Source organism: Amblyomma mixtum, chromosome 4 (assembly GCF_055824585.1).
Source record: "Amblyomma mixtum isolate Tamu chromosome 4, ASM5582458v1, whole genome shotgun sequence".
Taxonomy (NCBI): Eukaryota; Metazoa; Arthropoda; class Arachnida; order Ixodida; family Ixodidae; genus Amblyomma; species Amblyomma mixtum.
The window spans coordinates 30,699,399-30,724,870 of record NC_143015.1 but is presented as its reverse complement, the minus strand read 5'-3'; the positions used below and the strand labels follow the sequence as shown (position 1 = coordinate 30,724,870).

At 46.9% G+C, this 25,472-nt stretch overlaps 1 protein-coding gene and 1 pseudogene across 2 annotated transcripts in view; one reads left to right on the top strand and one right to left on the bottom strand.

The window, feature by feature from the left end:
• LOC149346065 (cardioacceleratory peptide receptor-like) overlaps positions 1–25,472 on the top strand; it is an 89,207-nt gene that overhangs the window by 3,516 nt on the left and 60,219 nt on the right. The window lies entirely within an intron of this gene.
• LOC149346066 (uncharacterized) lies at positions 6,564–9,023 on the bottom strand (annotated as a pseudogene). Its single transcript, XR_016292049.1, has 3 exons — positions 8,756–9,023; positions 8,509–8,691; positions 6,564–7,057 (listed from the first exon to the last, which is right to left on the bottom strand). The product of XR_016292049.1 is annotated as an uncharacterized LOC149346066 (transcript).

The following is a 25,472-nucleotide window of genomic DNA, read 5'->3' as shown; positions in this document are numbered from 1 at the left end:
ACTGGATATATAAATTAACTCTGCGTTTACTAGGGGTAGCAGAACGTATTTGAACCGGAGCATTGAAACATGATTCTAGAAAGGAATTATTAACCCTTTCAGGTGCTTTGTAACAAACGCAATTGTGTAAGCGGCCAACTTACAGCTTTCTTTTGAGAAACTAGAGCATCTAACATTGATTTCATTATTTCAGTCAAATTGAGCACCCTTCTTGTTGCAAATAAGTTGCTTTTTTGTACCATGTAGGGAATGCAGGAAATAATATTTCACATAAGAGTGAGCTAAGTAGCACTTTGTCCGCCGTTTTCGTGCAGACAGATTTTACCGCGAGTGAAAACATCGTTTGTTTTTGCACAATTTCGCTCGTAATGTGAATCTTCGAAACACAATGATTCCATGATCCCTAGGGTGTTTACGTGACCCACGAGAACATTTCGATGTTATTATTTCAAGCAAATGTGACACTTTGTGCAGAAATCCCCACATATTTGTAAAAACTTACCTGCTGGTGTTTCACGTTCGAAAACTGACAAATTCCCTTTTTCTTAAGGCCTGAATATACTACTTAGGTGAAAAAATAATTGATTTCAGTCACAACAAAATGGCACCTGAAAGGGTTAAAGTGACAAACACATATTCAAATTATTGGCCTGGAGAAGATATAGACAGGAAAGTTAGCGTCGCTGATGTTTTCGCTAATGTTTCAGTTTGTACCCATAGAAATGAAATCAAACAACCCTTCCCTTCCACTAAACCTGGCGGCGTTCATCGTCATTTTTTTTTGTTTATAAGACTTAAGCTTTGCGTTGCGAAGGCAGTGCGTGACACTGAATGATGAAGTGGAGAAAATAATCAGGGGAGGGATTATACGGAGCACACACACAGCGGGCGGATTTCCAAGTAGTTTATTTTCAACTCACTCAACGGTGATAAAAAAGCTTTCTAGCGCACACACACATAACATTACGTGTTCCATCTTGTCACAACAAAAATATCACTGCCTCTTCCGCAATCCAGGGTTGATGTAAGCATGAAATGGTTGCGGGCACAGCAGATCGTGGCGCCGCCTTCTACCAGTTTTCTGCTTCCAACAGAGCAGTGCACTCAACGTTTCTCTCAGGTTTTTCTGGTCGCGTCGATGCGATCAAGGTGGATGTTTGGGCTAATTGGTTGCTCATGATGAAAAATTGTAGCGCTCGAGACAAGGACACAACGAAGACGACAACACATGCGCTAACTTTCAACTGAATATTTATTCAATGCACAAACAGCTTTAAATACTTCGAGAGCATCAAAATATCGTCCCACAAGCCTGTCACACCGCAAGTCCCGATATCAAACCGATATTTTGATGCTCTCGCAGTATTTAAAGCTATTTGTGCATTGAATAAAGATGCAGTTGAAAGTCAGCGCATGTGTTGTCGTCTTCGTTGTGTCCTTGTCTCGAGCGCTACAGTTTTTCATCGATGCGACCGCCTGGAGTTATGCGGCCATTAGGTAGGCAGTCGCGGTCCGTGGCGGCCTTGTCACCTTCGTGAGCGGCAGTCTAATCATGGCGTTCTCTGAATTGGCGAGATGTTTTCTGCTGTGGTGTATAACTCGGAAAGCGATCGCTTTCCGCCAGACGCTTTTTATCTCTCTTTTCATCAGGCTCCATTGCTCGGCTTAAGCACCTGTTACGGTGACAGAATTTAAACGCAGAACGATGCAGAAGCGTACGCGACCACGATGCGAACAGGCCTGGCAAGAATGCAGGTGTAAATGCGCGTTTGAGTGCCCTCTGAACGTGTATACATCCGCTTGCCGAAGGGGACAACGCCATGAGCTGACGCCGCAGAATTGCGACAGACTTGATTCCAAATGCCCCAATGCACTTCAAACCGCTGCTGCCTCGACCGCCGGCGTCGTGCGGTCTTCTGCATGTGCGAGTCTGTGGGACCGTAACGCCATCTGTCGGTGGATGGATGACGGGAAATCAGTGCCCGGACGTTTGCTCTCGATTTTGGCTCGACGTCACCTCACGGTCGCCGACAACGGCCGCTAAAAGCATTTCATGTCCGCAAATTGGGGCTGGCGGTTTAGCAGTGCTAAGCACGGGGAATATTGTGTGAAAGCACTTTTTCTTTTTGCGTGTGTACACTAACGCCACGCACCTCAAAGCGCGATTAAGTGGTCCACTGAGACAGAGAGCCAGTTAAGCGCCTTTACTTATCTAAGAATTATCGGAGTCTGCAACAGTGCTAACGCCAGTGACATTTGTCAGCCTTCTTTCGCATATACATATATATACCCAGCGTATACCAGGTGTCCCTGCTGAATGTATCAAGATTTAAAAAAAACACGGAATGTCCTAGCCGGCGAAACCAACTGAGGGTTGCTTGGAGTCGCATGAATTAATTAGTTCCGCCTAATTAGCTAAATATTTATTTCTTGTCTTCAGGAACAAAGTGTCTATGACAAAGTTGGAGATCGCTTTGAAAAACAGCTGACTTAATCGCATGCGCCAAGGTACCGTTTACTTAAAGTGCTTTTTTTACCCGCCTCAAACCATAACTCCCACAATAAAAAAGTGTCCAACTGACATCAGCGCCATTTCAGCGTCCAAAGAGGCTTCTTACTGAACAAAATCCGGAGTTTTCTGAAAGTGCTCGCCCCGCTGAGCCTTTACGTGCACATTGGTACAGAGATGGGAGTCAGCAGCTGGTCACGTGATAGCTTTCTTTTAGTGCAATAAATAAAGCTATATAAATCGTACCTTGATGGTAGAGCACTGCTAGCGGTTTTTCGAGACGATCTACAACTTCTCTATTTACACCTGCTTCCTCCAAGGAATAATTCAGAAGTTCCCTAATTAGGCTGGACTAATTAAGTTTGAATAACGAAAAAACACCACAGACAAGGCCACGCTACCGTGAGAAACTCTCAATTGTTTTTTCTGTTGTTGCCTTAGTGGCATGGCACATACCCACAACGAGGGATAGGCCGAGGTTCAGTGAGGAGAGCCAAAAAAAGGTAAATTGGAGCCAAGCTAATGGTTTAACTTTGATTGTCAAGTTAATGACTTAACTTTGGGTAAAAATTCAGAGGTGTTAAAGATGAAATTATAAATTGAGAAACTTTAAAAATGAAATAGAAAAAATAAATGGGCGAAAAGATTAGATAATTGAGTACAAGAAAAATTGCTGAGATCGGCGGCCAACGGTCGCCTGTAAACCAACTGGCTGCCCGTGCCCACTTTCGACGAAATGAGGTGCTGCCTCTCTCAGTCTTTAGGCGATCGCCTGATTTCGCCATGGTAAACATTACCACAGCACAAAAGGATTCGATAGGCAATCCCTCGTGCATGTTCGGTAAACCTCGTTCCGTCTCGTGCGCACAAAAGGTTGTCCAATAGATCCCGTTGTTCTGGGTTAACGTTTACATTAACACGATAGTGTGTTAAAGACCTCATTCTCCAGAATACGCAGCGTCGGCGTTGAGAACTAAAAGTGAAGGGCGTGGCTCTGGCAGGTGGGCCTTGTAGATCACGTGGCCTAGCGGCGCCACTAAGACTGCCCAACGGATAGTGAGTAGAGTGCTCACCTGGCAGGTGACAGTTGTATTAGTGATTGGGGGCTCGGGAAGAGCAACCTGGGTCGCACAAGGCTTACCACTGGGAGCACCTACCATACTTTGGCAGTTCCTTGGCATTTTTCCTTGTTGCAAACGGTTATTCATATCTTTGAAGTTTGCTGCATGCTATCATGCTTGCACTAAATTTAACTGAAGCATGGACGACTCGTTGTTACCTTAATGCAAGCTGACACCAATCACGGTTCATAAAAGGATAACCAGGGAGCCCTTCATTTGTTTGTCGCTGCGCTTGCTTCAGAAAGCTCCCTCTTAACTAGCTGCGTGCCGATTTGGTGAAAATGCATTCGCATAAACAAATAATTCATACAACCCATTTGGACAAACGAAGAGTGATGGAGTGCGCATTGCTGGTAGGCTAGTCAGCATTATTATTCCCAAGTTAATTGGACTGGTGGCGGCAATACGGAAGAGAGCAGAACAATTTCTAACAAGCCTGGCGCAGATTTTAAGGCTAAAGCCTTTAATGCTTCATCGTTGTCGACAGAAGGTTGTCAGCAGAGGTGTCACGCTATTTCTTGTCAGACCAGAAAAAATGATATTTGTGCACGATGGCATTCGTACCACTATCCTTACATTCCCCAGCCGAGCATGCTAATGGCGACGCTACTTCCTGCCAACGCATATGCAGTTCTCCTTGTCTAGGACGCCAGAGAGTGTTCGCAGAAAGGCGTTGAATCAGACGGATACCACCCAAACGCCTTCCAGTGTCTCCAGTATTTAAGATTCACAAATAATTGTGCTCATAATTAACATCTTAAGAACACATCAGTGACACAAGCAGCAACATGCGCTAAAGGCTTTCGCCTCATCGCACTTAAGGTCAACAAAGTGCCCCCCCCCCCCCCCCCCTCAATTTTTGATTTATGGGACAGGACTATAATAGATGTTGTATTATCAAAAATCATGCAGTGACTGATGGAGCTAAAGGCGTCATTAAAGATAGGAAAATTCAAGATCCTGCCCCTTAACCCAAACTTAGCTCCTTCTACTCTATCCCCTCCTCTCCTTCTACTCTAAACCCTCCTTACCTTACTCAGGTCGCCTTACCGACCGTAAGGCGGCCTCACGTGAATTCTAGAACGTTCCTTATTAAGGAACACTAAGCTAAGGTCTCCTTGGTGGTCCCTCTCGCTGAGGCAGCTTGTGTGGTACCTTCATGCTTCCTCACTTCTCTCCTCTGACTGAAGGCTTGCTTTCCCACAAAACTCTGCACGGGGCACCGCGCGCGGTTCGCATCCAGACGGCACGCAGCTGCTCCGCGCGCGCGTAGGGAAGATAGCCGCCGCCGAGCCAGTCGCGCAGTCGCGAAGCGCCCGCTCCGTTGTCCTTCTTTCCGTGGCGCGTGATTTTTGTCAAGTGTGCTTCCTGAGTTCGCGAGAATGCTGTCACGCGCTTATGTCTCCGACGACGGCGGTTTTGAAGCCTATCGAAGGTTTTTACGCCGCGCAGATGGACTCCTGCACGGCGATGTGTATAGACCGCCGGTGTCGCCTCGGCTGCGGAGCCTCGCAGATCGCCTCAACCCGTTAGAGTGCTACAACGACCACGAATTTTCAGCACGCTACCGTTTCTCCAAAGAACTGTGCTAGCCTTACTGGCGGAGCTGCAGATTAAGGACAAGACGGATAACAGAGGAGCTCCACTACCACCCGCACTCAAGCTGCTCATTGCGCTCCGGTTTTACGGGACCGGTGCCATGCAGACTGTTGTGGGGGACCTTGTTAACGTGTCGCAGCCTGCAGTCTGCAGAAGCATTTGGGAGATGACACAGCTAATATGTGTGCGTCTGTTTCCCAAGTACGTGAACGTGCCGAGCTCAACGGAAGCAAGGGCTACGATGACCAAATTTTACGAGATCGGTGGGTTTTCCGGCCTCACGGGGTGCATTGATTGCACCCATGTGCCCATCAAAAGCCCCGGTGGGGATAACGCTGAAGTATACAGAAACAGAAAAGGTGTCTTTTCATTAAATGTGCAGGTAAGTGACCGCCATACACTCTTTGAATAGTGCCTGCCGATGTTCACTCACTGCAATAATTACAAATCGTTGTGTCATAATATTGCTTTATTTGCATGAACGACACTACGTGATGCTAAATGTAAAAAAAAACTGCTATCAGGACAGCTTGAACTGGTAGTGCAGCATTAATGCACTTCACATGAATCCACGTATCCTGGGGTTAAACTCACAATATGACTGATATTTTACAGGCTGTCACAGGGCCTGCGCTGCAGTTTTATGACGTCGTCGCAAGGTGGCCCGGCTTTGTCCATGATAACCGGATTTTTGAGAACAGTAGGGTCATGGTGAGGTATGAGGAGAAGGAAGTACCAGGCACTCTACTTGGTGATCAGGGATACGGATGTTTGCCTTATCTCATGACACCATTGAGAAACCCTCGTACCTCTGCCCAAAAACGGCAAGTAAAACAATTTTACGGCAGTGAATTGGAACATACGAGCTTATTATTTTGTCTTCCTTTTCTTATAGGTACAACCGAAGCCACATAAAAACTCGGAACTCTGTTGAGCGTGCGTTTGGAGTGTGGAAAAGAAGGTTTGCATGCCTCAGCAAGAAACTGGAAACCAAACTTGAAAGAACGACAGCAATCATCACAGCGTGTGCGGCTCTTCACAACGTTGCCTGCTCTTTAAGGGACCCACTGCCTAATGGAGATGAGCCGGAACGTGAAGGGGATGATGAAGCAGGGCCAAGTGTTCCCGATAGTTGCCTGGGCACGCAGCGTAGAAACCGCCTCATTGAATGCTGCTTCACAAGTGACTCAAACGGCCGAGAAATGGATTCCGATTAGAGGTAAGACTATGCGATTACTGTAATGTAGAATTTGTGCCCGAAATAAGGGGGCTGATAAAAAAGCTATTAATAACAAAAAATCACATGCAAGAAAGCACAATTCAATGTACCTGAGTCCAAAAGAACTTTATTTTGCCCTTCATGGCATATTCAAGCCATTGTGGTTGGTGCTTTTCACTGCTTCAAGCTGCTTTGAAAGAAAAACTTGTTTAAGTTGCTCAGTTTTTAGTTTCGCTCTCAAGACCCTCATTTTCGATTTGTGAATGGCATTTCTCTTGTGCTTTTCATCCTCATATTGTTCTTGTTTTGCTGCATGCTCATCAGTAATCATCTTCATTCTTGATTTGTGCTCAGTGTGCCTTTGACTTTTTTCATCCTCAGCAGCCTGAAGACGAGCCTCGAGCTCAGCAGACAGTGCCTGCTCGACAGCAGCAGCTCGACCTCTTTGCGTGCGGCGTGCTGCAGGCTCCGCTACTTCATCCAGGCTGCGCGGTGGTGTCGCTCTCGCATTCTCAGTTGACGGCCCAGCAGCACCAATGTCACGCGCTGGTGAGGCCAGCACTGTGGCATCAGAAATCCTGTCTTCACTTTCAAGGATCACTGTAGACTCTGTAAAAAAAAATGTAAATAAAGAATTGTAGCCCAGTTTGTTCCAGATTACTATCGGGTATTTTTTCTACTGTGCATCACTACCAACCAGACATGCAATACCAACTCTATAGTCAAAGTTTAAAGCATGGGAGATTGCAAACTGCGACTTCTGGCCATCAGCAGGTAGATGAGTTAGCCTTTGTCTCTTATATTGGGCACCAGGTTTGCTTACAAAAACGGCCTGCATCCCTGGGAATAAAGCGGACGAGAATAAACACCTGCTAAAAGACCAGCGAGATAACTCAAATGCTTCCTTCTCACACCAGAGGTGCCCCGCCGGAGACGGTCTTGCGATGGGACTGTGGGATAGTTTACACAACTTACAAGTTTAGGCACCTTGGTACATTTCCACAGCAAGACCTAAGGGTATGATCTATATATTACACTACCCAATCACAGAAAATTCCGACCTTGATTAGTTCCCAGACTACAAATAAATACTCTCCCGAAAATGCACGCAAAAAATAAGCTGCTGAATTCTTAGAAATTGTCTGGAAATGACTGGCTCCATGTTACGCGTCCCGCCGAACATCTTCCGTGGAGTTCTGTCATTCCTACATGAAAAAAAAGGGTAACATACAAACATGCCTCTTCGTCTGAACGCGTAGTTTTTCATGAGGTTGGTTGACCTCCGCTCTGCCGGTAGTTCGGCATAAATATATATATATATATATATATATATATATATATATATATATATATATATATATATATATGAAGGACTGCCGCTGTCGCTGACAATAGTGGCGCCTGGGCCGGCAGGATGCTCTGATAATGAGCTAAGCCGTTCCGTCGCCAGCGTTTCTCTGGCCTTCAAGTTGGCACGACCGCCGCCGATTCGTCAGGTGGAAGCACTCAAGCCGCCTTGTTAAGTGCACTGACACTACGCGAGTGCTGAAGCGAAGGGAGCTCGTATGGCAGCCGTCGACAAAGGGACCCCGAAGCGCGGCTGAACCGGCTTAGCACACCGTGAGACGCCACGCCGTTTCTGGAAATCGGCCCCTTCTACAGCTACGTATTCAATGCGCTGCTCTTTGCTTTCTCCGAGGCGCTTCTGGCAACGCAGTAGCCACTGTAATCGCGGTGGCAAGTGGGGCTGGAGGCTGCGAAAAGCTACCCGACTCAAGACAAGAACGCGTTGTCGTCGCTCGCCGAGCGGACACCAAAACGACTCTTCAAATATATTGACACAGCAAGTCCGTATCGGTAGTCGCGGTCATTACACTCTTTAAAAGACAAAATACATCGCATTTAATAGCACTGCTGACTAAAAATTTCCTGACTACAGACAATTACACTTTGGCTAACTGCCTAACATAGAGATAGAGAAGATATGCAACTATGACAGTAGTAACAGCAAAAAAAAAAAGAAATTACATGGTAAAAACAGACCAGTAAGTTGTACCTACCTCCGTCACTCTCGTCGAGTCGGGCATCCCCGTGGAGCATCGCATCGATTATATCAGAGACGTCTGCGCTGGCTCGAGGCCGGTCACTGTCAAAAGTGCTTGGTGCCGTCGTAGTGATGTGCGGCACAATCGCTTCTACTTGTGACAGCCTTTCGTCCAACGGCTCCGGTGGAGGACCCCCACCTGTCATCAACCATGTACACTTCGAATTAGCACTTCTCATTTGCAAAAAAACACGGAAACTTACCTGTAGCCATAACTGCTCTTGATATCCTAGCCCTTCCTTTCTTCGCCTTTTGTTTTTGGTTGTCCCACAGTTTCTTCAATTGCTTCACCTCGCGAGGCCGCACGTTTGGCATGCTGTTGTACTCACAGCACAAGCGCTCCCATGGTTTCGATTTTGCAGTGAGCGAGACACCGTCGGTTTTCTTGCATTCGACTACATGCTTGTACTTTCTTAACAGCTCCTAAAGAAGATCTTTCTCTTCCTCGGAAAAGTACAACTTCCCGGGCATATCGGCGTAAACTACCTACACAACTCGAGCGCAAATGACACACACACGAGGATGGCGAAGACGACGGCACTGGGGGTGGTGGTGGCTACTATGAATATTCAGGGGAGAGGATACTGGTCCCGGCGTATGTTACTAGTTAGTGACAGCACTCTTGGGGACCAGGGGGACGGGAATTGGGAGGTGGGTGTAGTTGTGGGGGGGAGGAGGAGCGGCACTGCACCCTACCAGTCACTACGGCTTCAGTTTTTGTTGTTGCCAGACTCAGCTTGCTACTTCGCAAAAATTGACCGTTTAAGAACGGTAAACAAAGTTTTTATTAACTAGATAGACGTTGTGCTGACGCAGAGCAAACAAATGCAATTTTATTAGACCATTACGTTTAATCGTGACAACTACTGCTAAAATCTTTAAGAGTTATTGTGCATAATCTCGACACCAGTACGGTCACGATCCCGCCCTCCTTCCTTAAGCGGCTCCTTTCGTGAGGAAGCCCCAAGGAAGCTTTCAGCATTCCGAGTGGCCCCCTTAGGCTGCCTTAGGTTTAGGCAGCATGAAGGCCTCCTTACGAAAGGTAAGGAAGTGGTGTAAGTGAAGGAGCGTTTTAGAATTCGGCCCTAAGGCCAGTTTCTTTATTCACATGCTTTCTAATAACCTTTTTAGGACATTTGTGATCATTTCTCAGTGCCTTGTTCTGTTTACAAAACGCGAAGCTAGAGAAAGTTACTGAAGTTAGGCCTCAACCATTCTACTGTCCTATATTAATGACAGGTCGCACATTGTTTCTGCTCGATTGCTTAGCAGCGACCCATTAGGCCAGTTCATGGCCAAGTCAAAGAAGTACTGCGTGTATCATAACGGATACAGAAGGGGAAGACGCCGCTATATTCCGCTACAACTTTTTCTGGGTATGGAGCCAAAGCAGTTTAACCGAAACACGGCCTCTGTTCCATGCAGTGAAATACAGCTGCGCACTTCGTTTTTAGTAGGAGTGTGCGAATATTCGAAAATTTCGAATTACGAATGGACTATCTTTCTTTGTATTCGATTATTCGAACGACATAATTAGTGTATTTTCAAAAACTATTTGAAAAGATTCGAGTATGTTCTGAACTTCTCGAATACTTTTCGAATAATGGAAAGAGATAGGAATAAGGCCTGCCGTGTTTTTCTTCGACTAGCATTCGAAAAATGGCCCAGAACGACGCCGCCTACCATCCTTCTGCGTAAAGTATGACCGAGATGACGGGTACAGCGCCAAGACGCGGTCCATTTCTGTGGTGGTGTTCATAATGCTTACAAATGGTCTCTAAGGCTGGATCTCGTGGCAGTATTCAGGAAAATCCAGGAAAACCCTGCCTTTATACTCTATCTCAGAGGTCATGGCTCATACGTAGCTCCCACCAGTCTCATTCCATGCGGTGTTGTTCTGGTGCCGCTGGGTACTCACCTGTTTTCTAATGGGTACAAAGCTTCGTCCGACCTGGTGCTCGGCTTTTCTGGGGAAAAAAGCTTGTGAAAGGCGTCTTTGACCAAGTAAACCAAATCGTAATTTTCCTACACTTATAACTTGGTGGCCTTACAGTCAATATAAGGATCAACATTATGAACAGCGCGAAAAACGAAGACAGGGAAAGAAACACGCAAACAAACAAGCGCTGACTATCAAATGAAATTTTATTAGGAAAAACTCGTGAGATAAAGGCTTCAACCCAGCACGCGCAGGCGCACAAAGCGTGAAACACAACGAAACAACAGAAACAGCAAACCAAACCGCACGTGCGCATTAGCCTCATTGCACTGCAGCAGTACTCTCAAGATAGTCCAGTTGTACCTGGTGTAACGCCACCGAAGGTTTTGCAATGCACGGAATGCGCGATGTGGCGATCAGATAAGCCGCTAATATTTTCCGGCACTTCTAATTCCTGTTCCTGAATACAACGTCGGCACGCCCCAAATCATAAACACACACGCTATCATTTTCTTTACCGCAGTCACGGCAATGTAGAGCGAGATTAGATGAAGCGCCAGATGCTCCCAGCGACCTCTCGTGCTCTCTCAGAAGGACTTTCGTGTAGGGACCCGTTAGTGGAGATTAGTGCTGCGTCTTTTTGCAGCCATAGCTCTACCTTCATAGGTATGAAAATTGCAGCACCGTACAACACTGCCACAGCTGTGACTTTAATGTTTCGCACAACTTCTCGTTGTGTGAAAATATTAGTACTAATATTCCATTCGTATTCGATTCGATCCTATCATTATTCGATTCATTCGATCCGGTTTTAGTCACACTATTCTTACTTGATTCAGTTTGGAAAAAGTACTATTTGCACACCGCTAGCTTTAAGATTTCTCTGTATAAAAGTATTGCCATTATTAGTTCCTTAAGGTATTTTTCTAACACAGCTACCAAATTTATGCGAGAAAGTCAAAGAAAAAACGAGATTTATCGATTATAATTAATTCGCTAGGCACGTATTGTTACCAGATGCCTCCATAGATGGCGCCAGCTACACTACTGAAGCTACCGCGAAGAAAGCAAGCGCCAGGCGGCCAGGTGCATTTTAGTGCGGCCGAGGTACTTCGCAGAATCACACAGTTACAAACGTTTGTTCCTGTAAGCTTTCCTTTTATTCCCGACAAAAGCTCCACCGTGTATAATCGCGAACACGATGCGAATGCGTGAACACCGCCTGGGATAAAGTGTACGAAAACTAGATGCAAACACCCGTGAAACGCTTTGAACAAGGCCTCGTAGTCTGAGCTCTATTTTCAGGAAATAATTTAATGACGAACGAATATTTAACCGGCGTCCGTTTCTTAATGCACATTAACTTACATATATAATGTCTTACGCACACAAAAAGAAAATTCATGGCTGGAATTCCACTGCTTTAGTGTACGGTTATCCTATGTTAATGAGAAAGCATTAGTAGCCCCAGTACGAGGAAAGCCGGCGGCCTGTGCGCATGTTCGTACTCGCGGATGGTGCAGAAAATCTCGACGATGGCAAGAAAAATTGGACGATGTCATCAAGCGGCCGTATGAGGAACACACAAAGCGGAGTACCGCCACTTCAGACAATGCTGCAGGTGTCGTCAGTGCATACATACTCGCCGGAGGCCGATCTCGGTGTGGAGCCAGTGTTCCCTGTATTCGTAAGAAAATTGCGATGCAACTTCTATTGCACTGTTCCCGGTGGTGTCATATGATTTCTCGTTGCATATAGCTTACATGTACTAGTCAAGTTGGAGGCTCGCTCGCGGCAGGGATTCGAACCGACGACATATGCACCTTTAATTTTTTGCTGTCCCAGGCGACTTTCTCATCAAAACTGTTCTGCAACCGTTCATCGCACAGCGTTCAGCGTGGCGCCACACATCGTGCCACCGTAAACAGAGAAGACAATGGAGCGCCCTGCCTACGGCTCGCCATTCGGTCCCTGAATGTCATTGCGTGCGGTTGTGTGTATGTGCTCGTGCAATGAACTGTGAACCATGAACGCTTACCCGTTCACACACGTAAGCAGACTTAGGTGCGTCTCCCGTTTTTTTTTTTTTGTACGCATTCCTCGTTTCGTTCTGCGAAAATCCATGCACTATAGCAATTTTAATGACCTTCGTACATTATATGAACGCATTTCCTAGTGGCGGCCTGCAAGGCGAAGTGACTCTTCCGGTCTGTGCTCTACTGAGCCATAGAAAATTTTCAGAAGTTCGAAAGAGAAAAAGAACTGATATCGTGATCACTAAATTCATCAACAAGCCTAAACATGTCATCGAGTGATACGACTAACATTCAGAGAAAGAGGGCAGCATTGATCAGAGAAGAACACTAGGGAAGGATATTCTACTTGTAATAATTGTCATTATAGTCATCACTGATATAACTACGTCCACTGCGGAATAGCCTTCTCCTATTAACCCTGTGTTCGGTCAGCAGCGGACACCTTAACCCTTCTAACTTCCTAATCTCATCGGCGCAACTCACATTCTGCCACCCCGTGCTCAACTCGTGTTCTTTCAGCATCCAGACCGATTCAACGACCACCGGTTATCTTGCGTCCACAATCAATGCCCTGCCTAGGCCCGTTTCTTCTTCATTCAAGTAAGATGCCAATATCTCCAGCTTGTTAGCCCGCCCGCTTTTCTCTTTGCCTATCTTTTAAAGTTCGAGCTATAATACTCTTTTGCATAGATCGCTGCTTTGAGGTCAATTTATATTCTACCCAACTAGTTAGCTTCCACGTTACTGGCCCATTGGTGTGGACTGGTAACGTACAGTTATTATATACTTTGAAATAAATTTTTAGCAAACTTGAAATAAAGAGCGCCAAGTGGGTCTTTGGCGGGAAATGTAAAATGGGGAACTGGTTAACGATTGTCTCTTAACTCTTATAGGCAGGATAAGGACTTAAAGGGAACGCGATGGGGGCCAGGAGAGTGTCACGCGTGGAAGTGTGATTATGAAATAGGTGGCGATAGGTAAGCCATGCCTCAGACTAGTTATGATAATCAGACGAGATACTGTCCTTTATCCTTTTGTTGTCGACAGAGGCGCTCGGAAACTCCAAGACATGTGCGCACGCCGCGCTGGCCGCTCGAGCTCCGAAGCGGTCTAAATTCCCTGACCACCGCCGACCTCTCTCCCCCTCTCTGACGAGCAGCGGGTAATGGACTGGGAGACGCCGAGGCATAGGGGGATGATGATGAAGAAACTTTATTTCCGCCAGAGGAAGACCCGTGCCCCTCCGGGTCCGCACGCAGGCGTTCCGGGAGGAGCAGCGTCGCAGCTGGAAGACTAGCAACGATATAGTCGCGCAGCTTCTGCTGCCAGGCGGGTAGCGTATCGTTGTACGCTAAGGTCGGCACTTCTGAGTATGGTCTCCCATTCCTCTGCAATTCTGCTATATCCTGGGGCACTGGGGCATCTCCATAGTATGTGTTCGAGTGTAGCGGCATGCCCGCAGAACTCGCACGCCTCCGCATCCTCCCTCGTGTCACCTCCTGTCCAGCTCCTCCAGAGCGGGGATGCGAAGTTTCTAGCCTGGAGTCTTCTCCAGTCATAGGCCTCAACCGAGCTAAGCGATCTATCCAGAGGAGGATAGATCATTTTGCTCTTTTTCTGATTGTCTGTGATGCTATTAAAAGTGTTGGTTTCCTCTTTAGTGCTGAATTCGTATGAGGTGTCCACGGCTCCCCGGGGTAAAGGGGGACGCTGCCGTCCGGTTGCCTCGGCCCCGTCAACATCCGGTCGGAAATAGACTCAAGCAGTGCAGTTTAAGTTGTTTCTCTAAAAGGACGTACGTGCGCTCTGCGTTTTCTAAGTGTTTCGTATAACCTTCGCAGGCTAATAAACCTACCCCTTTATTTGTTTACTTCTAAACTGTTGCATCGACTACACTTTATACCTGCAGTGATATTACGCGGCTGTGGTACGATGATCACGGACAGCGGAACCTCATTTATTGTGGATTAAAGCCGCGCAGCCCTCAAAATTTGAAGCGTTGTGTCAACCGCTGCTGGAATTGATCGACAGATGGCGCCACCACCCAGTCGGCAAGGGTAAGCTGAGGGAGAAATGGAAAGGAAAGAGATAGGAAAGAAAGAAAGGAGCCAGGGTTGGGAGGGTGAGCGGTGCCCTACTTCCCGGAAAGCATCTCCCGGGAGATGGTCCTTTTGCTTCGCGCGACTGTCGATGGATCGCGCTTCACGCGCATTTTACTTTCGCGAAGCGTTTGAGCCTTGTTTACTGACTGCGTCAGTACCATATTCTATGATGGCCGCTGCAAAAAGCGAAAGCCTTCTCGTCTGCGAAGCGGACGCATTCGGAGCCGGAAAACGCGATAGAGCTGTGCTACATCTTCACTTCTAATAGAATTTACGGTTTCTGACGCGGGGCAATTTAAACGACTTTCCTCGTTCATCACTGTAAAATGTGTCCTCTTTATGTCATAGATTTTTCACTTTCGCTTGCGTCCATTTTTTATTGGAGCCTGGAGGACGCGAGTGCTGGTCGCATTTGCAGAGATGGATTCTAGACCGCGGCAGCAAGCTAGAATACGGATGGCAACAGTTACTGGTGAATGGGCGACGTTCTTCGATTGGAGCAATTTGTATTAGATCTTTTCATTTCAGTTTTCATTTTGAATCTGAATTAAGTCACTTTGACCAGGTGCGATGTGATACATTTATTTCTCGACCGTATGTATTCTTACCATTGTCAAGGAACACACCGCGAATAAACAGGACAAAAGTACAGACGCAGACCAGCGCAGACTAGGAACTAAATGCAATCACTGCGTGAACGCGCAAATACGTATGCATACAGCTTGCGCAAAGTGACAAAAAAGGCAACGCTTAAACGAAAAAGCACAGAACCTCGTAATTGAAGAATTAAGAGGCACCATACTATGGCGGGAGACAGAAACTTAAGGTTGGCTGACGCATGATGACCCCTTGCTTACGATGACTCAGGCTTCACAGAATACTCATAACTCAGGCTTCATAACTAAGATAACTCAGGCTTCACCGGAGTAATGCGCCTTAGCCGGGCGCGCCACTAAAAAAATTGTGAAAATCACCTTTCCATGTTTTTAAGTGGAGCGCGAGGATGCGGTTGGAGGTAGCCTCATGTAGGGGCGAATCATGTTCGTTGAGGTGCTTATTGATGCATCGCCCTGTCTTACTAACATGTCAGGCTCCGCACAAATTTCGTAAACAACATGCGTGCGGCGGGCCACAAAACACGTTCAATGATCTCGAGCCTCATCACCGTACGATGGCCTGAAAGATTCACCTTTCTGCACAAGCGCTGTGGCTTGTAGGGGCAGAAAACATGCCATAGATTCCAAACCTGTGAGCGATACGCTCGATATTGGGAGACACACTAGCGCGCTAACCCTGACGAATATAGCAAAACAAACGCCAAACCGCTCACACGTCGTGAGTTGACGTCAGGAATTAAAGGCTAACATTTTGCTAACATGAAGGTAGAAAGTGTTTTTTTTTCTCATTACGTTCTCAGTTTTTACTTATTGTAAGAAAATACCGATCTCAGATCTTCTCCGTGTAGACAGCTCGTAGGGTTGATTGGCGGAAGTAGCAGTTGAAAAATATGTCGAATTATTTGTAGTAGAAGAGGAAGGTACAGGAGTAAACAAAGATGTTTCAGTTATAGTAGCTGAGCAGAAATCAACGTCGAAAAGCACGCTTGTTTGGTTTGATCACCAGTGGCTAAGGCACACTGGCAACAACTCTCATTATCTGCCAACGTAGAACGCTTGAAAGGCTGTCATGTGTCAAACTTCACCCATAGTAAAGGGAAAATTTTCTGTGCCATGATCGGAGAAGGACGTTTCCAAAGACTCCAATCACCCAATTTACATTGGTGGTCAAAAGCAAACGGCAAAGGTTCAAGCTTGAAAGTTTTCTCGCAGAACCGATTGAATCAAGTGGTAGTTACAAAATGAAAATGCACGTGTATTAAATTCAAACAACTGTTTTAATGCTTTTCGTGCGAGCTTTTTGCCGCGCACTGCTTTCTCTCTGCTCAGGTTAAGAAGAAGTAACTTTCGTGGATAAAAACATTTTACCCTGAGGATATTGTTCGAAAGATTCTTTGCTTAATTCATAACTGTTTCAACCATTACTGAATGCAGTCCCAATATGGAGGCGCTAGCATGACTCAGTATGAACGCACGCTCCTTTCATTTTCTAGTTCTTGGTGCTTCCACCGTTAATGCACTGCAGGTCACTAAAAAAAAGAAATGCATAGGGAGCGTAAAGATTCACGGGTGTAAGGGCTATCGGGTAGGAGAACGTTGTTCTAGGCTCAAACACCGCCCTTAAGGGCTGATCTTGCGCACATTTTCTTAGACGCTTCATGCGATACACTGGCCATCAAAAGTGCTGAACTGTTGTTGGAATACCTTTCGTTGTTGGCGTGGGACGTCTGCGTTGCACGGATATTAAGAAAGTGCCCGCTTCAGCATGTTGATGGATGGACGACACGGGCAACATTATTTTAACCTATTACAGTCAGATGACTGTAAATATGCATTCTTTTTCATATTATTTATTGCCCCAAACCTCCGGGTGTAAAGCGTTACATAAGAGGTGGGCGTGCCAACTGTTGTTGACGTTGTTCTTGTTGAAATTGTTGAAATGGACGGTGTGGTTGTGGTTGATTTCGTCCAGGGCAGACCATTCTAGTCAACAGATTACGAAAAATAAGCGAATACATGCGGTGGTTCTCACGCGGGAGCGAAGACTCTATCACGGAGGCATTTTCTGCCTTGGAGACGAAGAGGAAGTAAAGTTAAGTTAGTTGTTGTCTGCGCCAGTAAAGGTGTTACGTTCTTCCTTCTTCACACCTCGCTTCCTTCGAGGTTGCTCGTTTACTTCGCGTTCGACTCGTAGCAGGCAGCCAGACGATGGACGTACGATGACACATTGCCGAACAGAGGAATTGGACTTTTAATACGAGTAAAAAACCTGTGCAAGAACAAATAAACGTGGAGCGAAACAAGGGCTAGACAATCAGCTCACAAAGCTGCCACAAAAGACACTCGAGCTCCTAGCTCACTCTTCACGGCTTGACAAAAGTAGGGGCCTGTCTACACTGCTGCACGAAACCTGACAAAGAGCCCCATAACAAGGCGCAATACGCTCTTGAATAACCGGCATCGAAATTTCCAGAATAGGCGAGGGCTCTGATTTAGACAAAAGGCGTCGCACAGCACGTTCCGCTATGTCTTTCTCCCCTATCTTCTGGAGAGGGCTGGAGGTCTCTCGTACATCTGTCCGCGCGCACCTCCTTCGCCGAGGTCGAGGGATGAGGAGGTCATGGCTCCTAGGCTTGGATGGGCTTATAGCCGCGCGCGCCTTCGGGAATGTTTGGGCCGGTTCCTTTTCTCTTTTTTTTTAATGCGTGCGCTGTGTGACGTTCCCGCCTGTCGGGAGTCAATCGCAAAGCAACCTAATGTGTTGCTGTCTACGGGTCCTGCTGAAGCGAGGAGAACTGGTCCAATAAGGCGGTAACCCAGCGAAACATTGTTTCTCTGCCTGAAGGCGTAACTTAGGGGTCGGCTCCTCGCTGGCTTTTAGGAGAACTGGTGGTCGGTCCGGCAGGTTGGGGCTTCACTCAGCTCATCTTGCCTCAGCGGGCCGCGGCTGCTTCGGCACTCCCATGGTCTGCCTCTCTTCCCGGCTTCCGGCTCTCATCTCTCCTCTGTCCGTTGTTTTCCGCAACCGCCACGTCTCCCCGCACTTTCTCCCGTTCTTCTCTCCCGAGGTCCTCCTCTCCCAACGGTCCTTTCGCCGTCGCTGCTCCTACAGCCGGCCAAGGGCGTACGCTGAATTTCAGAAAGCCGCGGCCGTTACCACGGGAAGGACGATGGCCTCGTTCGGGAAGTGTCAGGGCGATCAGGGGTCCCTCGCAGGGCTGCGGTCTCCTGCAGCCTCGCCTGCTCTGCTGGCTGCCCCTTGGAGCCGTTACGCAGTATGTAGCGTCCCCTGCTGGCAGGGCTGCTTGCCGGCTTCACGCACACATAAACGCGCTTCTCTGCCTGCGCCCGACGCGAGGAGAAAGGAGTGGGGGGGGGGGGGGGGGGGGGGGCAAGCACACAACTGCACCACAAACCGTAGGGAATCGTGGTGAGCGTCGGGAACCACACGTGGCCTCTCGTCTTCTACCCTCTCGCTGTCGCTCACCATCTGTCCTCTGCAGCGCCCGCCGCATTACATTACAGCGCATTACACACCAGTACCTTGGCAGGCTTATCGAGGTCTATAAATTTTGAAGACAGCCACAATGTCTTTGGCACTAGTCGGCGGAATAAGTTCTTGTAACTCTAGCTGTGAGGAGTGCACAGGCCTCATGTATGCAGTCCTTCACAACCCCCTCTGCTCTACTCAAAGCTCAAGGGCACAGATTTCAGCTTCACTCGCGATTATTCTGAGGCCGTCCGACAAAAGCGCCGTCTTCTCTGGCAGTACGCCAAATCCGTGAAAAAGGAAGGCGACCGCAATCGTCTCGCATTTAATAAGCTTCACATTAATAACGATGCCTATGTATGGGACACTGAGGCTGATCGCGTGGTATGTGTTTCTCAGCACCCCACACAAGAAGACTGACGTTCTTCTGTCACTTACTCAAAGCACATCCCAGCTTTCCTTTCTTCTCAAAGTTCGTCATGTAATACTCCCAAAAACATTTCTTTCCTTTACACTAACATCAGAAGTGTTTTATCGAAAGATGTTGCAATATCTTCGCTAATCGACTCGTGCTCCGCATCGTTAGTAGCGCTAACCGAAACATGGCTAAGTGATGTTATTCCTGATGATTCAATTTTTGTCAGCCAGACACATTTTAACATCTTTCGTTGCGACAGACCGTACCGGAGAGGAGGTGGTGTACTCTTGGCGATAAGGGATAATTTGGCAACTGTGCCTCTCATGATTAGTTCTTTTCTTGAGTGTACATGGGTTTCTATTAAGTGTTGTTCTATTGATATAGTTGTTGGTGTTTTTTACCGTCCTCCTAACGTGAATAATGGCTTTTCTTCTGAATTTAATCGAATTCTGTGTGAAATATGTACGCGTTTTCCTAACTGTACTTTACTCATATTTGGAGACTAACTTCCCTAGTATAAACTGGTTGACACAATCCGTCACAGAGAGTGACACTGAAGCTAACATGTTTCTTCAATCATGTCTTGATTTTTCACTATCGCAAGTCATTACCAATCCTTCATTTTGGGTGGAAAAAACAGCGCGAAAGGGACGGAAGACTTTGTCTTCCGTCCCTTTCGCGCTGTTTTTTCCACCCAAAATGAACGTACACCAACTCGCCCAACTTTCCATTCTACTACAGTCATTACCAATCCCACGCGTCGCACATCGAGTACTGCCAACATTATAGACTTAATATTAACAAATAATACCAATATTTGTTCAGACATTCATTTAGATGGCATTTCGGATCATGACGTAATAAAAGGACGCATAACTGGTTCTTTTAACGAAAAGAAAACGACTGTTAAACAAATCAGATGTTACAACAGAGCTAACTATGAAAAAATAAATTCCGAACTTGAAATTTTTTCCGCCCAGTTCATTAATCAATATTCATTGCGCACTGTTCAGCAAAACTGTGATTTATTCAAGAGTACTTTTAATAAACTTATCGATGATTTCGTTCCTCTAATGACCATTAGATGTAGCAGCAGTGCACCATGGTTTACCCAGAAGTTGCGACGTGCGAATTACAAGAAAAAGCGATTTTACCGGCAGGCAGTGAAAAATGGTGTTCTAAGCGCGTGGGAAAAGTACAAGAAACGCGACAAGGACTACCAGTCACTTCTGAAGTACACTCGACGTCACTTTTTCAATCATGACCTGTCATCTCTGCTAACCAACAACCCTCTTAAATTCTGGCGCATCATAAATCCTGGCTTTCAACCCGACATTTTGCTTTCCGACAGCGACGGCGTCATAATTAAAGAGTATGAATGTGCTCAGGTTTTCAATGACGCCTTCTCATTAGTATTCACCAAAGAAGACATTAGCTCATTCCCTGACTTAGATATAATCCAAGATATTTCCATGCCTGAAATAGTTATTAATGAAACTGGTATTTTAGCTTTATTAAACAATCTTAAAATAACTAATAGTTCGGATCTCCTCGGCTTTAACAATAAGTTGCTGAAAAACACATCCCAAAGCATTAGCGCTGTGTTGTCCTGTTTGTTTTCGCAATCATTATCACACGGATTAATTCCTAATGACTGGCGGATAGCCAAAGTAATACCTATATTTAAATCAGGTGAGCGTTCCTCTCCATTAAACTATTGACCCATCTCGTTAACCTGCACTGTTTGCAAACTACTTTAACATATCATTCATAGCCAAGTCATCAGCTATCTCGAAGATCATAACATTATTTTCGATTATCAGCACTGTTTTCGCAAGGAATTTTCTTGTGATACTCAATTATCTGGCTTTATTAATGACTTACAACTATCACTTGACGCGGGCTTTAAGGTCGACGCAGTGTTCCTGGATTACTCAAAAGCTTTCGATCGGGTTCCTCATCAAAGACTTCTACTGAAACTAGCACAGCTTAATATACACCCTAACGTGCTCGCTTGTATTAAGGACTTTCTATCATCTAGAACTCAGTTTACCTCCGTTAATAATTCTAACTCTTCTTCTGCTAATGTGACATCTGTGGTACCACAAGGAAGCGTGCTAGGGCCTTTGCTTTTTCTAATCTATATTAATGATTTACCTGCCTGTCTAACATCTAGACTTCGCGTTTTCGCTGATGACTACGTAATTTACCGTAACATTACTACAGACAGTGACCGCCAATCCCTACAATCTGACCTGAACGCAGTAAGCTCTTGGTGCTCATCATGGTTAATGACATTAAACGTTTCTAAAACTAAACTAATATCTTTCACTCGCCGTACAGCTCATATTCCAATCACTTATATTCTAAATGACAATACTGTGGAACTAGCATCAACATACAAGTACCTTGGGGTGCACCTTCAGTTTGACCTAACATGGCATCACCACATCGACCTCACCCGAGCATCTGCTAACCGCTCACTTGGTTTTCTTAAACGTAACCTCAGATACGCCCCTATACACGTTAAAAACCTTGCTTATATAACTCTAATACGCCCTAAAATCGAATATGCTGCGGCCATTTGGGACCCTATTCAAGCCTACGTTATCACTAACATTGAATCCTTGCAAAACCGTGCTGTTCGTTTCATATTTTCAGACTACTCACCCTTCACAAGCGTTTCAGCATTAAAAAAACGTGCCGAACTGGAAGATTTGTCATATCGCCGTAAACTTGCTCGCTTAACCCTTTCCCATAAGCTTTATCACCACCCATCCCTTCGCCGTGATTTGTTTCAGTCACCTGATGCTCTCTTTCCACGCCGTGATCATTCTTTCAAAGTTAAACGCGTAAACTGTCATTCATCGTCTCATGCCAATTCATTTATTCCTCGTACTATCCCTGAATGGAATAGTTTGCCATCAGTCATTGCCACAGAAACTGACAATAAAAAATTCCATGAGCTTCTTCGCTGTGACGGAAATGTGTACATGTTTGCTGTTTTTGTTAGTGTTCAATTTTTCTTTGTGTGATACCTTATGTTTTAATTAACGCTTTTTTGTTACACTTACTTGTTAAAATGTATCGCGATTACTTATGATTGTACCCCCCCCCCCCCCTATGTAATACCCTCTTCTGGAGGGCCTTTAGGGGTAACATGAATAAATAAATAAATAAATAAATTTTCTGTGAAAATTTTGTAATGACATCACTCTCCTAGCACAGTACTGTTTGTTGCAAAGTTCTCAACGCGATTATTCAATTCAGAACGTTATGGACGGGACGGTAACTCCCTCAGGCAGACTAAATTATTCGATATAACCAGACAAAACAGCAAATCCAGGTCCGCTCTTTATATTAATCTCCAGCCAGTCACTCACGACAGCTCGGAGACAAAATTCTGATAGTGCCACGCAAATGTGCAGTCAATCAGCCGTTCTCACAGTTCAATGGTCGTGGCAACTCTCAGACTCCCTTACGTAACGCTGTCCACGAAAAGGTTACGTAAGATCAGGAGGTGGTCAATGCAATTCTCTCAGTCCCGATGTCTTTCTGCACTGACAGTTTCTGCAGTGTTCTGCAACATCCTGTCTCAGTCCATGCCAAAAATAGCCTTTGCTAACCGCCCGGCGGGTCTTTTGAGAGCATAAACGTCCTCCTCCTTCCATATCGTGGCATAACCTCACAACTTCACTTCTCTTTTGCAAAGGGACAACAGTTCGGTCTGCGGCACCGTGCGCTTGGTCTCCGAAACGGAGTATACCGCCAGAACCCAAATGATACAATCCTCACTCTTTCCTTCCTGAGCTGTCGCACTCATTTATCAATTTTAGTACACAAAAATCTTTCCTGTTCGCCTTGTACAGACTGGTTTGCTCGGTCATAGGGGGACCTCGGTTACTCTGGCGTCTGCAGCGCTGCTGAGAGCGTCTGCATGGAGACTGGTTTCCCTTGGCTTGCGCACCCTTTCGGTTTTGCCAGGGCGTAGGCTCACTACCACTTCTGAAAGCCCTCGCTCGTGATAGCCTTCGGTGGATTATCTGTTTATTTTGTAGGAAATAAGCTGCTGAAAGGTTCTCATACACGACGAGACCTCTGTGCAGTTCAACTGTTTATTCTCTTTGTGTGGTAACGAAGCTGCGCCGGGGAGCGCGGGAGGCGCTCCCCGCCGCTGCAAGAGGGAAAAACGAGGAGAAGGAAAGAGCGTGCCAGGCACATGAGCGCGCGGAGTGCTGTCTACTTGGTCTGGGTCCTTTCAATTGACACCGCAGACTACGACCGCAACAGCGTTCACCTCATGTTGCCGGAAGCGGGGAAAGAAGCACGTGTACTTTGTACCGGCAAGCCCCCCCCCCCCCCCCCCCTTCCTCCGAAAGTGGAAGCCAAGGTGGCGAACGATTTACTTCCGCGGGCAGCTTGGATGCCAGTGGACGCGACGAGCCGGGTACGCTTGCTGTCGGTCGGGAATGAATGGGGGCGTCGCAAGTCGCTCGAGCGCCACTGCCTCTCGTGTTCCGTTCAAGACAGAGAAGAAAGTGGAGGAACGGCGCTCGAGGACGAGGAAGGGGCCAGTATAATGTGGTTGGAGACATTCGCGCACAGGGCCGTAACGCACGAAAACATTGGTTGTTGCGTTTGTCTCCAGCCACGTGCACGGTGCGTTGGTGTTCTCGCGTCGGCTGTGCTTGCAGGTGCCGGAGGATGTGCCAGAGCCTGTCGGCGTATTCACTTGCTGTTGACGGGACGGCGGGTTTTGCGGTTTCGAAGAAATCGGCTGGAAGACGAAGAGAGGTCCCATAAACAAGCTCGGCACAGGCTCACGAAAGGTCCTTTTTGAAGGCAGATCGGATTCCGAGCAGCGTGAGCACAAGGACAGCAACCCACTTGGCGGGGAGACCGTGCGCAGTGAGTGCTTTTTTGAGGTGGCGATCAAAACGCTCAAAGAGTCCGTTTTTTTGGTGGATGGTAAGTTGCAGTCCCCTAGCCGTGCTGCTCCGAGGAGTTGGAGGAGTTCTGTGAAAAGCGATGACTCGAACTGGCGACCGCGGTCCGTGACGGTGGTTGTGGGGTAGCTGAACGGCTCTACCCTAGTAGAGACGAAGGCCCAGCGACAGTAGCTGCTGTGATGTCGGCGATTGGCGTAGCCTCAGGCGTCTGGGTGAAGCGATCGACGGATGTCAGTAAATGCAGATAGCCTTGACATGTGGTTAGGGGACCAATTTTGTCGATATGGACTACTACGAAGCGTTGGTCGGGCTGAAGGAAACGTTGGGCTGGGGGCACATGGTACCGATATGCTATCGCACTCTGGCAGAGTGCACATGCGGGAACCCAATCGCGAAGGTCGGTGCTCATGCGGGACCAGACAAAGCGAGATTTGATCAGCTTTTGAGTTGCACGAATATCAGGATGGGAAATGATGTTCAAGGATTCGAAAATTTTCTCGCGGAAAAGGATAGGCAAAAATGGCCTTGGGGTACCTGTAGAGGTATTACAAACAATTGGTACATCTTTTATGGGGACTGTCTCGAGCTTCAGGGACGTTTGCGCTGTACATATGTAGGTGGCACAGCACGGAGTCGCTTGCTCTCGCTGCAGATAGTTCATGTATGTCGCAAGGAAAGGAGGACGAAGTGATGTTTTTGAATGACTGCGTGTGACGGCATCGAAGCGACTGAGGGCGTCAGCCGGAGTGTTGTCAACGCCACTGATGCGTCGGATGTCCGTCGTGAATTCAGATTTGAAGGAAAGTTGTCTCACTCCCGTGGCTTATATAGGGATGCAGAACGGCCATTTAAGTAAGTAAGAGGCTTGTGATCCGTGAAAAAGGTAAATGCTCTGCCCTCAAGCAAGTGGCGGAAATGACGCACTGCCAGGTATATGGCCAGAAGTTCGCGGCCAAAAACACTGTATCGTGTCTTGGCAGGAGTGATGCATTTTGAGAAGAAGGCTAGGGGCTGCCACACGCCACTGACCTGCTGCTGAAGGACAGCTCGAAGCGCTGTGTTGGAAGCGTCTGTCATGAGTGTTAGCGGATAATACGGTTTTGGGTGGTCGAGTAGAGTGGCGTCGGCCAGAGCGCGCTTAATGGCATTAAAGACATCGTCCGCAGGGGTATCCCAGTGTAGTGCTTTCGCCGAGTGCTTGCCGCAAAGCATGCGGTCAAGTGGTTCAAGCAGGGTGGCAGAGTTTCTGATGAATCGGCAGTAAAAGTTCACGAGGACGAGAAACTGACGGAGCTTCGTGCTTGAAGTGGGCTTGGGAAACTCGATGATGGCTTGAACTTTTTCGGGAAACCGGACGGAAGCCGTTGTT